Genomic DNA, 18,443 nt, shown 5'->3' with positions numbered 1-18,443 from the left:
ATAAAAAATTTATTTTGACCACAGTTTCTTGAACAAATCCTAATATCAAAAAATCGGTACTTAAAACGTCATAACTTTTTGCAGGGTGGTTCGGTTTTGAAAATTTTTTCACTTTTGGAATATTGAAATGAAGCTCTTTTTAATGATATATAACAACCTAGAATTTGATGAATTTAAAAATTTCATGTAACATACCTACATATATATATATATATATATATATATATATATATATATATATATATATATATATATATATATATATATATATATATATATATATATATATATATATATATATATATATATATATATATATATATATATATATATATATATATATATACATATAAGTACAAATACTAAATACTTCCAACAAAAGTATTTTAAATACAAGTACAAATACAGTGAAAGTATTTAAATAATATTTTAAATACTCTGCACTGTATATATATATATATATATATATATATATATATATATATATATATATATATATATATATATATATATATATATATATATATATCTGTGTGTGTTTGTAGACACACACATATGTTTATATATGTGTATGTGTTTACGTTAATACACACACACGTATATAAATGTTTATATATCTGTGTGTTCACATACAGAAACAATGTATATGCATGTGTGACTTACAGTTTATACAAATGATATTTAAATTTTTATTCATAATAATATTAAATATAATACATGTATGACAAAGGAATTTTTTAAGTTGTTTTATGATTTCGACTATGAAGTGGGGTTACTTTGAACTTTATTCAAAGTTACCCCATATGCGAAAAAATGTATACGATAAAGTATGTTATGCTATAGCAATGGAACATAACTATAGTAAGCTAACAAACTTCTTTAGATTTTACACGCCTAATAAATTTGTAAACAAAAATTATGCAACTCAGACAAGCTGCTACACTAGCTGAGGCAGTGTACAAAGTATTCTGACTAATTTTTTTGAGAAAAATATCCGAAATATTTAATTCATTTTTTAAGGTACCATAATAACCAATAAACAAAGTAAAACATTAAATAATCAAAATATAAACTATTTTTAACACTTTGATGTTTAAGGTTTGAACAGATTCATATAAGTTCTTGCCATAATTACAACTTGAAAAAAAAAAAAGATTTGTATTCAAAGTTACCCCGCCATTTAAAGTAACCCCGGTTTACTGTACAAAATAAAAAGTTTATAAATTATACCCACGCTGTTAGTGAATGTTTTATTGATGATTCGCCCAAGTTTTGCAAAATGTATATTCATTTATTTGTTGGTTGCTCAACTTACCTCACACTATTGCTCAACTTATCCCGCTGGGGTAAGTTGAGCAGCTCCGCCAACGTTAGGCAATATCTTCTAAAAAAAATCAAAATTTATTCTTTTTTCTGAACAAATTTTAGCAGGTTTCATTATCTTTCAAATATTAAAAAAAATGTAAACCGACGCACCGTCCATGAGATCTGTTAGATTTAGTAAAAATTGCTCAACTGGCTTCGCCTAACCCTAATGAAATTTAATAAAAAAATTTTTTTCAAAGTACTTGACACCACCATGCATTTTTAACAAATACACATGTTTCACATTATTACTTCTTTTTAATATAATTAATGGATAAACATTTTGAGTTTGAGTATTTTCTTAACCTAAATATTTTTACATCATTATATATATATATATATATATATATATATATATATATATATATATATATATATATATATATATATATATATATATATATAACAATTGAGAAATAAGACTAAATTTTTCCACTTATTAATGAAAAAATTTTTTTTGACAAATAAAATTACATGTTCCGACTATTTTATAGCCATCTTCAGTTGGGTAAAAAAAAAACATTTAATTTTACATATTATAAGGTAATAAAATTACAATATTATAAGGTAACAAAATATAAGTAACAATTTTTTTAATTTAATTAATTCCGACAAATAGGCAATAGCAATAAAAATACAATAAAAAAGTTATTAAATCATACAATGAAACAAGTATTTTACAAACATCATGTTGATGACATTTTTCCGCATTCCGCTATCAGAAAATGATGCATGCCATTTTCTTGACTATATCAATAAAAGACATAATTCAATATCTTTTACTATAGAAAAGGAAAAAGAATCTAATATCAATTTCTTGGACATTATTATAAAAAAAGTTCCTTATCTACTTCCATTTTTCATAAGGAGACGTATTCAGGTCTTCATACTTCCTTTTGTAGTCTCTCTTTTTCACACAAGGTAAATTTAATTAAATGCTCAATTGATAAAACCTTTAAAATTAATAATATCCAAGATTTTTATTATGACAAAAAAAATCTTTTTAACATTCTCAAAAACATGTATCCAACTTGACTTATAAATAAAATTTATAATTCTTATCTTACCAAAAAAACTATTTCTATTGATCAACACGAATCCGAAAACCAAGAAATCATTACAAACAATCCATAGCTTTTGGTAAACTTTTGGTAAAACCTTGATTGACTAGTTAAGCTGGTAACTATAGTAAAAAGTTTTACTATTAACGGTGTTACTAATTACTTTTTTGTGTTATTGCTCCAAGAAGTTCAAGCAGTCTTATCACAGAGCACCGCGGAAGAAAATTTGTATAGAAGTTCACGCCTCCTTCCTTACCGATTGTTATAAAACTTGCCTAAATGTGGCGTTGAACCACAGTTCCTTTTTAGAGACCAGATCCCAGATCCCTTTTTATGCAAGCGCGCTAACCCCTGCGCTTACTACTGGAGAAGAAAAAAAAAAGTAAAAATGTATTGATGTTTTCATTTAATTCTGCAAAAAGTATCGCAAGTGATGAAACTCGCAAAATAGATACTGTAGGTGTTGTGAATTGCCAAAAGGTATCGCAAGTGATGAAACTTGAATAAAATTTTTGATAGACGGCTCTGGCTTACCTTCACGTGGTGTCTATCGTTATAAATGATTATTATATAATTTCATTATTGGAATTTTAATCATTTACTTAAAACTAAGACAAAACTAACTAAATACATCTTAAAAATTATTTCTTGTTAGGGAGATTTTTATTACTTCTTTATTTTAAAACAGTCTTAGTATTCTATCGGTAGCAGTTGTATAATATTACTTTAAAAGATTGTGTTCTAATCTTTTATAATGTTGTAATGTATAATATTATTTTGGTAACGCAAATTTATTACAATTTTGATTAAAGTTTTTTTTTTTAATTTATTTGAGAGGCGCAAACGCCCTATCCCAAAGAGAAATGAACACAACACAAGCTAATAGGTAATTTTTTAGCATATTATATAGCGCACTTGTCTCAGAAACAAAGGATCCCAGGTTAAAACCCCACCTCTGGGAAAGTTTTGCGACATCGGTTAGGAAGGAGGCGTGAATTTCCAATTAAATGCTCATCTGCGTTGCCCTATGTTAAGATCGTAAGGACTTCTTGGGGCACCTAAAAATAAAAAAGATAAATAAATATTTTTAATAATAATTTTTTCACATTTTATAACAACACAAATAATTATAAAATTGCAACGTTCTTTGATTTTAATTTAAGGAAATAGACATTTTTGGATAGTTAAGATGGCGGAGCAGCTCCCCCTCTGGTTATACCAAACAGCGTGAGGTATTATAATTGCATTTAAATTCTGGTTTAGAAACTTTGGCGCACAGTAAAAGCAAGACACGCTCCCTGTTCCCCCGGTGTCATCGACCCTTTATGGATGAAATTTGCATTTATTGGATAGTGAATGGGGTGTTTTATTGCCCCCTCTAACTTCCTGGAGGCGTCTCTTGACAAGAGACCTACATAAACACATAGCCTTTTCATACACCTATCTTTTTGATACCAAGATATAGTTTTTTAGATAAGTATTGACAAAGATATAACAATTTTACTGAAGAAAAATTAAATTTTAACCACAGTTTCTTCAACGAATCCATATATCGAAAAATTGGTACTTAAAACGTCATAACTTTAGGTAGGTTAGATATCTTCGAGCCACTTAGACGCAAATAAGACTTCAGTTTTTTAAATTTCATATTATATACTATATTATAATTCATTTTAGTTTACATATGTTTTATATTTGTTTTAATAATGATTAGCTTTGTTTATGTTGTTTGTTTATACTTCGTTTACTCAAGAATTAAAATGCTACGAATTGACTTATTTCCCTTATAAACACGATTCATTCTTTTTTTAAATACACCGTAACGCGGCTCGAACTGGTTTATTCAATTTTAAGTTCTCGTTTTAAACATTTAAACATTTAATCTCGTTGATTAAATGTTTAAATAAATTAAATTTTAATGAAAACTATATAGATTTATTAAAAATTCTCTATTAACATTACTTGAGTAATAAAAAAGTGTACGCGAGGTCCCACCGAGATTTGAACTCGGATCGCAAGATTCAGAGTCTTGAGTGCTAACCATTACACCATGGAACCGATGATAGTTCCAGAAGTTGTTATAATATTAATACAACTTATGTACAACTATTTTTTTTAATAACTGTGTTATTGAAAAAAGCAAGATTCAATATTCCATTTTAAATTTCATAAAAAACATTTTTTTTTACTCAAAGTTATATGTTCTTCATTTAGTAAAAATTTAGTAAAAGTAAATTTAAAATAAAATTATATGCTGGATCAGACACACTTGGATATGCAAATAGCATTCAAACACTTGAGATTCCCAGGTCTGGAAATTAAAACTAAAGTTAGGATTCCACAATATACCGCAACTATTTTATATTAAGTTATATGAAATAAAATCTTGATAGGCGTATTACATTTTAAATGATTTTTTAAAAGATAAGCGTATTACATTTAAATAATTTCATGCTGTAAGATTGTTGGTTGTTTTTCTTTTAAACAATCTAAAAGTTTATCATAGACCCCAGATATTTTACAGAAATATCTTGACTGTTAAAATAATTAGTCGACTAATGCCAATTGAGTTGATAACACTTTCCGATTTCAAATTCGATTAGTCCTGCGAAAGGTTTTTTTTAAAAAAGGGATTTCTCAAAACCACACCCCCTATTTCTCAAAACCACAAACCCTAGAGCGTGACATAATTTATAGACGACTCCTAAGATGAAATTCATTTCAACATTTACCTTCTACTGAAAAAAAAAGGATATTGAGCATTTTAAGAAACATAAAGATTCTGAGTGTCACAAATTACCCATATAAGTAAACTACTTTATGTAAACGTTTAAGCAAGGTTTAAAGTAACGTTTTAGCAAAAATTTAAAGTCTGAAATTTCAACGTCTATTCTACTTTTGATTGTTTGATCGCCGAAAGAAACTAAAGACGAGTTAATTTTAAACTTAAAACAAAGTACGTTAAAAATATTTTGTATATTAAAGGTTCTCGATTTTATTTTGTATATTAAGGCTTCTCTTAGTTGTCCGCAAGTTTCCTTGTAACTACATTCGCCTTTTTTATAAATTCAATATTTTCTCATATTGTCATTAACTATGGCGAATTAAATCAAAAGACAAGATTGATATCTTAACTAACTATTCTTAAAGGTTTTTAACCATTGCGCTAACAAAACATAGTTAAAATGTGCGATAAATGTGACCCGTACCAAATTGGTCCATTCAGTACTTTTAACTGTACTGAATGAACCGGCCCTTCCCAGTGGGCACAGTACGTTTTTAAAACGTTCTTTGGACGTTTTCATTAGATTTAAACCTTATAAAAACGTTTAAAAAACGTTTTAAAAACGTACCGTGCCCACTGGGTTGTACTGAATGGACCACAAAATAAGCCTTTTTTTATATATAAGATCAATATCTATATTGTTAAAACTATGTTAGATAAATTAATTCAGAAGGAAATATTGATATTTTAACTAACTATCCTTGTATATTGTATATTATTTTGGAAGTTGTAAGCCAGTGTGCAAACGGAATTTAGTTAAAATATACTATAAATCTGACCCATGCCAAACTATTTAGTGGTCCACTTACGGCCCTTGCACTGAATGGACTAGCAGTTTAGTTGTTTTATTTAATGAATAGCAAGTTACACTATGCAGAGTAATTAGTGTGATAAATGGAGCTTAAAAACAAGAAAACGGTATGTTGAGACATTGATATTTCTGACTAAATAATTAAAATAAGTTGAATTACTTAATACAATTTTAGACCAATCAGATAGTCAAAGAACAATAATCACAAACATATTGGCTGGCATTTTCTGCACTTGTGCAAGCTTTATGTGCCCAGCTTGCACACTGTCTGCAACGGTACCACACTTCGTTGTCTTGACCCATTTCTTCACTTATAGCACACAAATCATTATTTGATATAATACCTTCACAAATATTTCAATAATCTTTAACACTATTGTCACTTCTTTCAACACGAATATCATCAACCTTATCATTATTATATGTCATTAATGGAAACTTCAGAGATTTAGAATTATTTGATTTCTTTCTTGGTTTCCTTTGACGTTTATTTGTACCATCTTTTTGTTTTTCAGAAAGGTTTTGTTTCTTTAAATTTCGCTGAAGTTGTTGATTTCGATTGCCACCTTAATTGGAGTATCAGTTAGAATCGAAGAGGAGAGCTTTTTACGAGTACCTTTGTATTTTTCTAAACGAGCTTTTGCAGAAGGATAAGGGCGTATACTTTCTACATTCAGGGTATTGCTTACATTTTTGTTGACTTTAACATTTCTATTTATTTCTATTAAAACTATATTGATGTTGAGTGTTTCATGATTGGATTTGTTTATTTCTACTGAAACTGGATTGATGTTGAGTGTTTCAGGATTGGGTCTGTTTATTTCTACTGAAACTGGATCGATGTTGATGGCTACATGATTAAGTCTGCTAATTTGTACTGAAACTGGGTTAATGTTGAGTGCTTCAGAATTAGGTTTGTTAATTTCTATTGAAACTGGAACAATGTTGAGTCTTTCAGGATTGGGTCTGTTTGTAACATGAGATTTAAAAAAATCCTCATCCTCCCATCAATCAGATTGAAATGGACTTATACCAGATGCTGAAAAACCACTTATGATGTTAGCTGGCATCGATACTTTTGTCCAAGCCTTTCCAGAAATTTCTGCAATGTCATAGATTAAGACAGTTTTTTCTGAATGTGATACCAACCAGCTATCAATTTCACAATTATAATGACGTTTAAATGGTTCATAAACTGCTATATCTGGTGGTTTCAGTTTGTGTGATGTATGGGGTGGGATTGTCAAAACAATTATACCATTATCAGCTGCTAAGTCAATAAAGTAAATCAGCATATGTGTCTCATGATTATCTAGTATCAATAGCACAGGGTTTGCCTTAGATGGTCGAACACGTTTTATGAAATGATTAAACCACTCCATAAACGTTGATTCCACCATCCACCCAAATTTGTTGGCAGTCTCAACAGAACAAGGAATTGAATTTTGCAAAAAATAATCTTAAAAATGAATACGTGGAAAAATATAGAATGGTGATATCAATGATCCACTTGCATTTACTGCATTGCACATTGTTACAAAGATAACACCTCGTTCTGCACTTGTAACAGACGCAACTTGCCGCTCTCCTCTCTTTGCTAAAACATTCTCTGGCACTTGTACAGTAATAACACCAGTCTCATCAACGTTCCATATACCATTCGGTGAAAACTTGTATTTAATTAAAACTTTACGCATATTATTATAAAATATTTCGACATTATGTTTGTTGAATGCTGACATTCGACCAATGGATGTTGCCTCTGGTTTTCTTATAACAAGTTCTGGATGACGGCTTAAAAACGCTCTAAACCAATCTACACCAGCATGTTTATTTGTTTCCCAAGGTTTAGCAGAACCTAGACGGGAATGCGGTAATTTCTTCTCAAGTTTGAGAGCATATTCAAACGTTAGTGCTTTTAGCTTAATAGAACTTTACCATATCCCATTTTTGCAGCAACTAAACAATATTGAACCAGCTCGTGTTCCTCTGATACTGAAAAAATTTTCATAGAACTGTTACTATATGGAACACATTACAATTTATTTAAACCGCCTGATGATAGTTGAGCTTCTTTAATTCTCCTCTTAAAAGTTGAACGTTTGACTCCAAATATCTCAACAGTGTGTGTATGTGTGTGTGCTATAGTGGTAATATATAGTGTTTTAAATAAAACAAGTAATTTGCAATATTTAAATATTGCAATTTAAACAATTGCGTTTTAACCAAGAATAAGTATTTATTATCGGTTTTATTACTTTGTACATTGTAGAAGCAATATTATATAGGGGTTTTATATTTTTTTATTTTTAGGAGTTATTTTAGGGATATTTTAGGAGTTGACTATTATAGGCCTCTCTGTGATCATCAATATATTTTTGGTGTTCAAAAAAAAATATTTTTTTACACATTCTATACCTACTTTTGAGAAAAATAATGAATAAAAAGTTTTTTTGATTATATAGGAACCACCTTAGGAACTACTTTTATTAATATTATAATTATTTAATTATTTATTGGCAATAAAATATTTGAATTACATAATTATTTCAAAAAAAATAATGGCTTCAAAAATAAATTCAGTATCAAACTGAAAAAGACTTTTTATTATATTAGGGTTTTGAAAGTACTCTTTAATAATTTTTTGAGTCATTATTTAATTTCTACTATATCAACAATGCTTTCTCTCATTATTACATCTTCTACATCAAAGATGCTTTTTCTCATTTTTAAATTACTTCTAAATTGTTTAAATGTTTTTTCATAATTTTAAGTTTTTTTTTACTGCATGAAGGATTTTTTTTCTAATTTTTAAGTTACTTCTTCTGTATCAAGGATGTCTTTTCTCATTTCACATTATTTCTACTAAATAGGTGGTTTAATTTTATACATTAATTACTTTAATATTTTATTCACTTTTATTGTGAAATTTATAATTCTTGAAATAATTCTTAAAATGCCTGCATTATACTACAATTTATCTCGGAGCAATAAGTGTTGCTTGTTATGTATACATTCTTGTCACATTAACGGTCAAACACATGCTTGTAACAAGTATAAAACCAAATTTTGTATTTAATAAGCAATTTTTTTAATGAATAAACAGATAGCTTGTTCAAAAACCAAAAGCCCTTGTAAGAAGCTGTTTATATGAGCAGCTAGCATAGCATGCCATATAATTTGATATACAAGATATTTTTTATTACAAGAAACCTAGACATTTGATAAAGTCTCATTATATTTGTAATGTTTCTTGATGTTTTTTTAAATTTTTGATACTCAAGTTTTTTACTTATCCTTACTACTTATTCGTAATAATCCTTGAAACGTAATAATCGTAATAATCGTAATAACCATAATAATCGTAATAATCGTAATAACCATAATAATCGTAATAATCGTAATAACCATAATAATCGTAATAATCGTAATAACCATAATAATCGTAAGAATCGTAATAACCATAATAATCTTAATAATCGTAATTATCCTTCATTCAATTTGAGAAGTTAAATAATAACAACTTAAATAATTTAATATATCGTAATAATATTACGACATATCAAATTATTCAAATAATGAAATAAACTACAAATTAAACTTATTACCTTGGTATGTAAATAAGTAGTGTGCTAAAGTCTTTGTTAACCAAAATTTATTAGTTATTTCAATTTATTTCCAAGTTCACACTTCCGTTATTTGTTTAGATTAAAAAATTTTGTATTTTATGATTAGAAAAAAACTGCCAGCCATTATTTTATGATGTATAACAAGGCCGCAGACAACTTTTTTTGATGTTTGAGCTAAGCAACTTTGAAACATGAAGAAAACTCCATATTTTAGTATGTTCATATATATAAGGAATGAGGATGCTACGCAAAAAATTGCGGTGATTGGAGACTGGGAGCAACAAAAAACCCCAAACGTTAGCCCCCCCCCCCCAGCTCCAAATATGAGGGCAATGAGTCAAATTTGTTTTTTTTTTTTAGTATTAAACTTTATTTATATTCATCGACAAATTTCAAATTTGATTCAATAATCTCTTTTTGATCGGCTTTAATAACTTTACAAAGTTTACACCCCCCTCAAGTTAAGGGGGATGTAAATTTTATAAGGTCATAAAAGCCGAACAACAGATTATTGAACCAAATTTGAAATTTGTCGAAGAATATAAATAAAGTTTAAAATTAAAAAAAATAACAAATTTGACTCATTGTTTCAAAGTTGCTTAGCCCAAACATAAAAAAAAAGTTGTCTACGGCCTCGTAAAATTTCAACATAAAAGAATTTGTAGCGATTGTAAAGTGGTGTTTGTGTAAAGGTCCTGTAATTTCATAGTTAATAAAATCGTTTTAATTTTTTTTTAAACCTTACCTAATTCTCGACATCTTTCCGCACAATGGCTAAACTAATAAATAAAATATATATATATAAAAATAAAAAAAAAACACACAAAAATATAAAATCAAAATCACAAAAAAAAATTTACCAAAAAGCAAAAAAAAAAAAAAATATATATATATATAATATAAAATTAATAAAAAGTAGAAAATGTAAATATATATATAAACAGTTGTAAAACGTTTATATTGTAAAACCTTGTAATCATTATAACCTGAGTTAATGTAATATTATAAAATTGTAAATATTTATTGTTTTAAAGAAAGAAAAAAAAAAGTACATAAATTAGGTAATCAACTTGATAGTATTAATTGCAAATTCTGACACCAGTGCACTATATGTCCGCTCCCTCTACGCTGACTTTCTTACACGACTTCTTCTGAAATTCACTCTGTTATCCTTCGTTCTTCCTTAACTCACTTACTCTTGGTCTGCGAAGCGAGTTATGATGCTCCTTATGAAGCTGAATACGTCTTCGCTGGCCCGGGTATATGGCCCACTATATAGCAATTAGCCGGAGGAGGTAAAACCACAACATCCCCCCACCCTCCTTTATATTATAAACCACGAATTTTTAAATTTAAATTTATCTCAATGTCAAACGCGCATGCGTAAAACAGCATTGTTAACGCTCTTTAGATATTGTAAATATAAGAATATGAGTGATGGACATTTATATAAATTAGAGATATATAAATATTATTGGTTTTTGAAATATATAATAATGATTGTTGTAAAAAAAAAATAATAATAATAATAATAACCTCATAAATATTATATATGTTTATGTCAAATAAGAGAGGTTTGTCATGAGTAAAACGATCTTTTAAAATAGTAAGACGTGCTACATTAGGGTGCATTGAAAAACAGAACTTTTTTAAAATTGTCTTGTAATAGCTCTAAATATATGCTATATAATAAAATATTACTGAATTAACAAAAACTTCGAAATTAAAATATTTTTAGAGTTGCCTCTAGTCCCTTGAACATTTTAGGGCCCCTAATATTCTAGGGAAAAAAAATTCTTTAAAAGTAAATCAACCTGGTACTCAAAAGAAGCAAAATTTTATAAAATGTTTGAAAATAATATTTGTTTTATGTAAAAATTATTATTTTAAATTTCATTTCATAATAACTATGGTTTTTTCAACTAAAAATAAAAAAAGTACATTTTTACAGGTCTTTCGATAATATTTTTTTTCTTATATTTTTATAAAACAGTTATTATTTTCGAACTTTTTATAAAATTTCACTTCTTTTGAGTACCAGGTTGATCTACTTTTGAAGAATTTTTTTTCCCAGAATATTAGGGGCCCTAAAATGTTCAAGGAACTAGAGGCAACTCTAAAAACATTTTAACTTCGAAATTTTTGTTAATTCAGTGATATTTTATTATATAGCATATATTTAGAGCTATTACAAGGCAATTTAAAAAAAATTCTGTTTTTCAATGCACTCTAGTGCTACATGCTTTTGCTGACAATTTAGAAGCTATAACTTAATTCTGTGGGTACTTCCGCCGGCAATATTGTCATAACTAATACAAAAATGAATCAAAGAGTAATATAACTGAATTGATATTTCATTAAAATGCTTTTCGATTTATAAAGAATTCCTATACTTTTAGAAATTTTATTGCATAAGTTACCAATATGGTATTTCCATAATAGATTTTAAGGTGGTAGACCACTATTAAAAATCGAAAAAATCATTTTTTCAATTTTAAAGTTTTTAAGTAATATAATTATCGTAGATTACGAATTTCATATTAGTTTTATATAAAAATAAAGCTAACCCTATTAAAAATCAGTTTTTAATAATGCGGTTTAGGCATTTTCATAAATTTGTCCGCAGCAACAGATTGTTTATTCTGTTACTATATAGCTAAAAAGGAAGTTATCCAACAAAATACCATAAAAACTAATACAAAAAAACTTCATTTGTGGTGACTGCTACTCTAAAACTACTTTTTGTTTATTGTTAAATGCTTTTGGTGCAGTGTGTTACATGGTTTTCAACGGATTTCTTTAGTAAATGTCTAATTACTTTACAACTACCACAACTTTTGGCTATAGAAAGTTGTGGTAGTTGTAAAGTAATAGAAGGCTAATTTTCTGCCTTCTATACTTTGGTTAAATAATAACTAAAATAATGGGAAATAAAGATAAAAGAAATAAAATAAGGTATAGCAAGAAACGTAGACTCTTCAGTGGAAATCAACATAAATCATCAAACGTTGTAGCTGAAGAAAATCTATCTACTTTAGAAGAATTACAATTCAAATGTAGCTCTGCAAAAAAAATGAAGATATTGTCATCCTGTTGCAGTAGTAAATCTTCCGTCGATATTGTAAATAATGATTTTGTAAATAAAAATAATTTTTCTGCTAATGATAATCAGTCCAATGACTGCTATATTTTTATGAACACTAACATTTTAGAAGAAATAATTACTGTCATAGGCTGCTATCCAAAATGTTCTGCAAATGTTAATTTTAACCATGATGCTAAACTTAAAAAAGGTTTATCACACCGTATATTTTTTTCATGTGCATCTTGCCAATGGGAGCAAAAGTTTTATCCTAGTAAAACTATAAAACGAGTCTTTAAATGCTTTAGTTTGGAAACGTTGTCCAAAAGATGTTTTTGTTGGAATTGATGTATTATATTTAGGTTGCTGTTCTGCAATCATTGATTTTAATGATCGACTTAATGGTATCAATAGAGTTTTTGAAAAACTTTATTTAAAACCAGGGCATTATTCTTCAAGTTTTTTGGCATCGTCTGATTTGAAAAGAGTTAGAAATATGGAAAAATAATGTAATGAAATGGGAAAAAGCAGGCAAAAGCAGTTACGAAGTATTCGTAAAGGACAAAGATGAGGAAAAAGAGAGTTTATGTTATGGTGCAGGAGAATTTTAGTCTTTATTTATTTACTATAAACTTTTTATTTATTTACTATAAACAAATATTTAATTAAGTTTATAATTTTTATAATCGCAAATCAAAAGAAAAACTTTTTTTTTCTAACTGAAATACTACTTTAATAATAGTATTGTTTATTGATATTTATCACTTTTTTTAAACATATTTTATTTTAATTTTGCGTTAGTTTTACTCCACAATACGTTTATAATAAGATAATAATTTTTAATAGGTTTTTTTTTGTGTTTTTATATTTTTATTTGAAGTGTTTAATGTTTTTTTTTGTTTAAATGTGTTTTTCTCAGTTCTTTAAAATTCACGACTTTGCGGTAATTATCTCTAGATTCTCTTAACCGATTTCCATAATATTTCCAGGAGCTGTTCCTTTAGTTGTTATGAATGTCCCCTACCACTTTTATTGCATTATGATAACTCGATAAAAAGATATTAAAGTCCAAATATGGTCAAAAATGCCCCTTTTTTGTTTTCGAAGTGTTTTTTTCATTTAAAAAAAAACTGTTTAATGTTTTTCTTTTGTTTTGGTACAGGATCTTTTTCATTATATTAAAAGCAAGTCTGAAAAATTTCAAGTTGATACCATACATAGTTTTTGAGATATTCACCGCAACGAAATAACCCTATTTTAGGGTTTTTGGGACCAAATTTCTCAAGCCATTTATTAATCAAAAAAAAAAAAAAAAAAAAGTTGTCATTAAAATGTAAATTTTAATCAACTTATATAAAAATAGTTTCTAAAATGTAATTTTTGAAAGATTTTTTTTTATTAGTGGTCTACCACCTTAATCTATAATAACACTTAAAAGGTTTTTATACATGACTCTTTTTATATGAATGTTATCAATGGTAAGCACAGGCATTTCACACGGTAGTATATGATTTTTGAGAAGCTGGATGAAAGAGAACCCATTTTGTTTTTTCGATGTTTATTTGATTAAAAATTTATTTGATTTAAACCATTCGGAATCATTCTTTATTTAAGTATCATAAAACAAAATGCTGATGTTATTTTTGGATAAAAATTTTTTATCACTAATTGAACAGAAATGAAATTTTCAAGAAATTTTCAAATTTTTTGTGCATTTATTGGAATACTTATTTTAATTTTAACTTATTTTTAACTTTTGGACGCTATAATAAAAATGACTTTTCTGGTATTTTTTTTTAGGTTATTTAGGTGATCCCAGAAGTCTTTACGGTCTTATCACGGAGCACCGCGGGAGAGCATTTAGCTAGAGGTTCATGCCTCCTTCCTTACCAATGTTGCTTTTGGGCTAGAGTCGGCGTCGAACCTCGGACATCTGGGTTCTGAGCCAGAACTCTAACCACTGCGCCACAGCTCACTGCTGTATTTCGTAACAAAAGGCTCTAAAGTTAAATTAAATCGTCAACAAGCGGCCGTGGCGCAGTGGTTAAAGCGCTTGCTTTATAAGCAGGAGATCCAGGTTCGAAACGAGCTCTGGACAAATTTTCGCGTCACGGTAAGGAAGGAGGCGTGAACTTCCTGGTTAAATGCGCTTCCGCGGTGCTCTGTGACAAGACCGTTAGGAATTCTTGGGGCACCTAAAATAAAAATTGAAAAAAAAAAAAAAAAAAAAACTTTCCCCTGATTACAAATAGCCCTAATATCCCATATGTCATCATAGGGGCAGCTGGTTGCATACGATGGCATACTTATTAAAAAATAATTTATAATTTATTCTTATTTTTTTAAAAATATGAATAAATTATAAAAAATTCCGAGGGTTAATACCGAGGGTTAATGCCGATGGTTAAATTGTTTATACTGTTGTTGGATATTATTACAAAGAAGACATCCATATAAAACATTAGTTTTTGGTTTTCGAGATACTGAATAATGAAGTTTCAAAGTTAAATATGCTATTATAGGCACCTCTCTCATACTACTTTTATTCACGTAAAACTGACCAGTTACTGAGTAAAAGCCATTGCTTTTTTTTATTCACACGGCTTATTGTCGATTAGAAAGTATTAGTATTGTATTCGTTTTTCGACTATTCGACAAAAAAAAAAGATATCTAAGATATCATTTTTTTTAAATCATTAAATTTCACATTTAGTTTCATCTATAAAAAGTCATTTTTATTACTTAAGACTAATCATATATATTGTTGCGCTTGTGCGAAAACTTTTAGTATATTCCTGACAATTTTATAAGTTATATTTTTTTATGTTTTAATAAGTTTTTAATAAGTTTAATAAAATTACTCCAGAAATGTTTTATAAAATATGCAACTTTTCCAAATGACTCCTTGGGGAAAAACGCATTATTGCTAATTATGTTTTAAAAAATATTTTATTTAACGACAATTGCCATAAAAAAAACTGTCATCGAATAAAACTTGCTGATTTTATTAATTTAAAATTTGATAAACCTTTACAAAATTAAATTTCCTCTTGTAAATGTAAAGCGTTTACGAATGACTTTACTTAATTTACTTAAGCAATGCGAATATGATTTAAAATGTTCATAGCAATTTTTAAGAAAACCAAATAAAAAAAAAAGGCATTAAAATTGAGGTCGTGGTAACTGTTTTGAGACCGAATCCAAAGTCAAATGGCTTTTCTTCCGACTAACATGGGCATACTTAAGCGCGCAACATACTTAACGCGCGACATACTTAAATGCGCCCAGGTCATTTTTTGGGCTCGTTGGTCGTTAATTCCAGAAAATTTAAAGATATAAGTTGTATTAACTTGACAACCCTATATTAAAATAAATTTAGGAAAACTTTTCCTTTAATTAAAGGGTACCGGCCCAAACAAAAACCCTCAGTCAATGTCTGTAATCTCCAATGCGCACATCCCTTAACGAGCCAATGTATCCACACTTACTGCTTCCTAAATTTTCTTCATCAATTTAAATAGAATTTTCTGTTAAGTTGTACCCTTGCTAACTTGTACTTTTTGGGGGTTAGGGAAAAACCTCTCTCAAATAGAACTTTTATTTCAAATTACATATAAGTTTATTTAATACAATAAAACTTGAAAATTCAAAACTTTGAGCATTTGAAAATTAAGTAAATACCATCGCGCTATAGATAATTCAACTAACTACTCTAACCTTCCTAACAAACAGGGTGGGAGAGGGTTTGGGTGGTAAGACATCAATTTTTTAATTTCTTCAAGCACTTTCCCCCTTCCTCCAAATATAAAATAGTTTTGCAACTTTTTTTAGTTTTGCAAATTATTTTCTCAAGTGTTAATCTAATTCATTATTAAAAAGGTCAAAACACAAGCCATGGATCAAAAAACGTATAATAATTTTTATACGTTTTTTTTAGGTTTAAACCTTATAAAAACGTATAAAAAACGTTTTAAAAACGTACCGTGCCCACTGGGTGTGCATACCCGTACAACAATCTTGCACATAAAAATCCTCCTTCTGCGTACGTACACATTATTTATTACAAAATCAACCATCTCCATCCTCAACGCAAATTTTTCAACAAAAAAACTTTAAGTTAATAACACATATCTGTGTTACATAATACAACATTTTTTAAACTCATGAAATTTAATGATTTAATAAAAATAAGAACATGTTTAAGAGAGGTAGAGAATGAGATATAGACGTACTCGAAGTCTAAACTCCACACCTCCCTTGTACACATTCTTACGCTTTTGGGAAACCCCATCCCCTCATACCTGCCTTCGTACTTTATGGAAGATTCGAAAAAAGAGTTGTTTTTGTTTAAATGAATTTTATTCAGAAATAAAGTCACGAGTTATGTTTCTGAGACGTTCTCGATTACTTTTAGTTCGTGTTATTTTCTCCGTAAATGAGAATTTAATTTGCACGTGCATCAGAGTTCCATTCCCAATTGAAGTGCGTTTTTCTAAAAGGCGCTAAGTCCATTTTTTCAAGAACTAAGTTTTTTCAACATTTGAATTTTTTATTGATAAAAAACTCAAATGTTGAAAACAATACGAATCTAACAATGCTTGAATCAATAAAAAATTTGTTCATCTTTATTTACGATTACAAAATTAAAGATATTAGAAAAATCTTCGCCGGACAATTAGTTTTTTGTGTTTTTCTTAAAACAATAAAAATGTGACTTAGCGCCTTTTAGAAAAGCTCTCTTCAATTATATTATTAATTTAAATTTTCTTTCTCTTTTAATAATCTGAAACTTTTAGTACAAGATTATCGTTATTAAATATTATTTATTGTATTATACAAATTAAATTAATTCAGATCTGAAAATTTGTAGCGTTCAAATAATACCAAATATTTGGTAAGGTACAAATTTAAGGCGCTAAATAAGTTTTTGAATTTCTTTGAAATTCGTGTCAAAGTTAAACATTCAGTGCCAAAGTTAAACAAAGTTAGGGATCGTCCATAAAGTATGCATGCTTGGAGAGGAAAAGGGGGTCTACAAATGGAGTTTATGAAATAGGGGGGGGGGGGCAGTAGGTCAGTTATAAAAGTGTCGAGACACTAAATTAAAAAAAATATCATAAAATGTTAGGTCAGTAGGTTAAAGACGTAGATACTTTTAGGGAGGTAGAGGGTACTCAAAAAAGCGTATAACAAAATTTGCGGAGAAGGGGGGTTTTAAGAAAAAAAAGCGTATAACAAAATTTGCGGAGAAGGGGTGTTTTAGGAAAAAAAAGCGTACGTACTTTACAGACGACATCTTACTGTTCACTTTTCGTGGGGCTTACATTAGGAGAGGTCCAGAATTAGCTTTTTTTGGGATTTTGTGTAGTTTTAAAACTTCATAATTAGTTTTTATGCTGAATTCGAATAACCTAAGACTTTTTTTCATTATAAATATTTAGCCTTCTACTTCAGTTTCAATAAAAGGCATTGTTTTGACAAACATTAATTGTTAAACTAAATGAAATCGTATTATTATCAAAGTAGTTTTTTTACGTTTTATCATTAAAGTACGTATTCATTTATACGACAAAAAATTAGGCATTATACATGTAATTACTCCATTTAAGGAACAATTTGTAATAATTACTGGTGAAAACGCGAAATAACTTTATTGCAGCCGTGGTGCAGTGATTTGAGTTCTTTCTCAGAAGTGAGAGGTCTTTGTAAT

The 18,443-nt window shown here is 28.2% G+C and overlaps 1 non-coding gene across 1 annotated transcript; it reads right to left on the bottom strand.

Moving 5' to 3' along the window:
• Positions 1 to 4,412: 4,412 nt before the first annotated feature.
• Positions 4,413 to 4,484, bottom strand: trnaq-cug (transfer RNA glutamine (anticodon CUG)). The gene has a single exon. It is a non-coding gene; the product is annotated as a tRNA-Gln (tRNA).
• Positions 4,485 to 18,443: the final 13,959 nt, after the last annotated feature.

Source organism: Hydra vulgaris, chromosome 01 (assembly GCF_038396675.1).
Source record: "Hydra vulgaris chromosome 01, alternate assembly HydraT2T_AEP".
Lineage (NCBI taxonomy): Eukaryota > Metazoa > Cnidaria > Hydrozoa > Anthoathecata > Hydridae > Hydra > Hydra vulgaris.
This window is presented reverse-complemented; position numbering and strand designations above follow the sequence as displayed.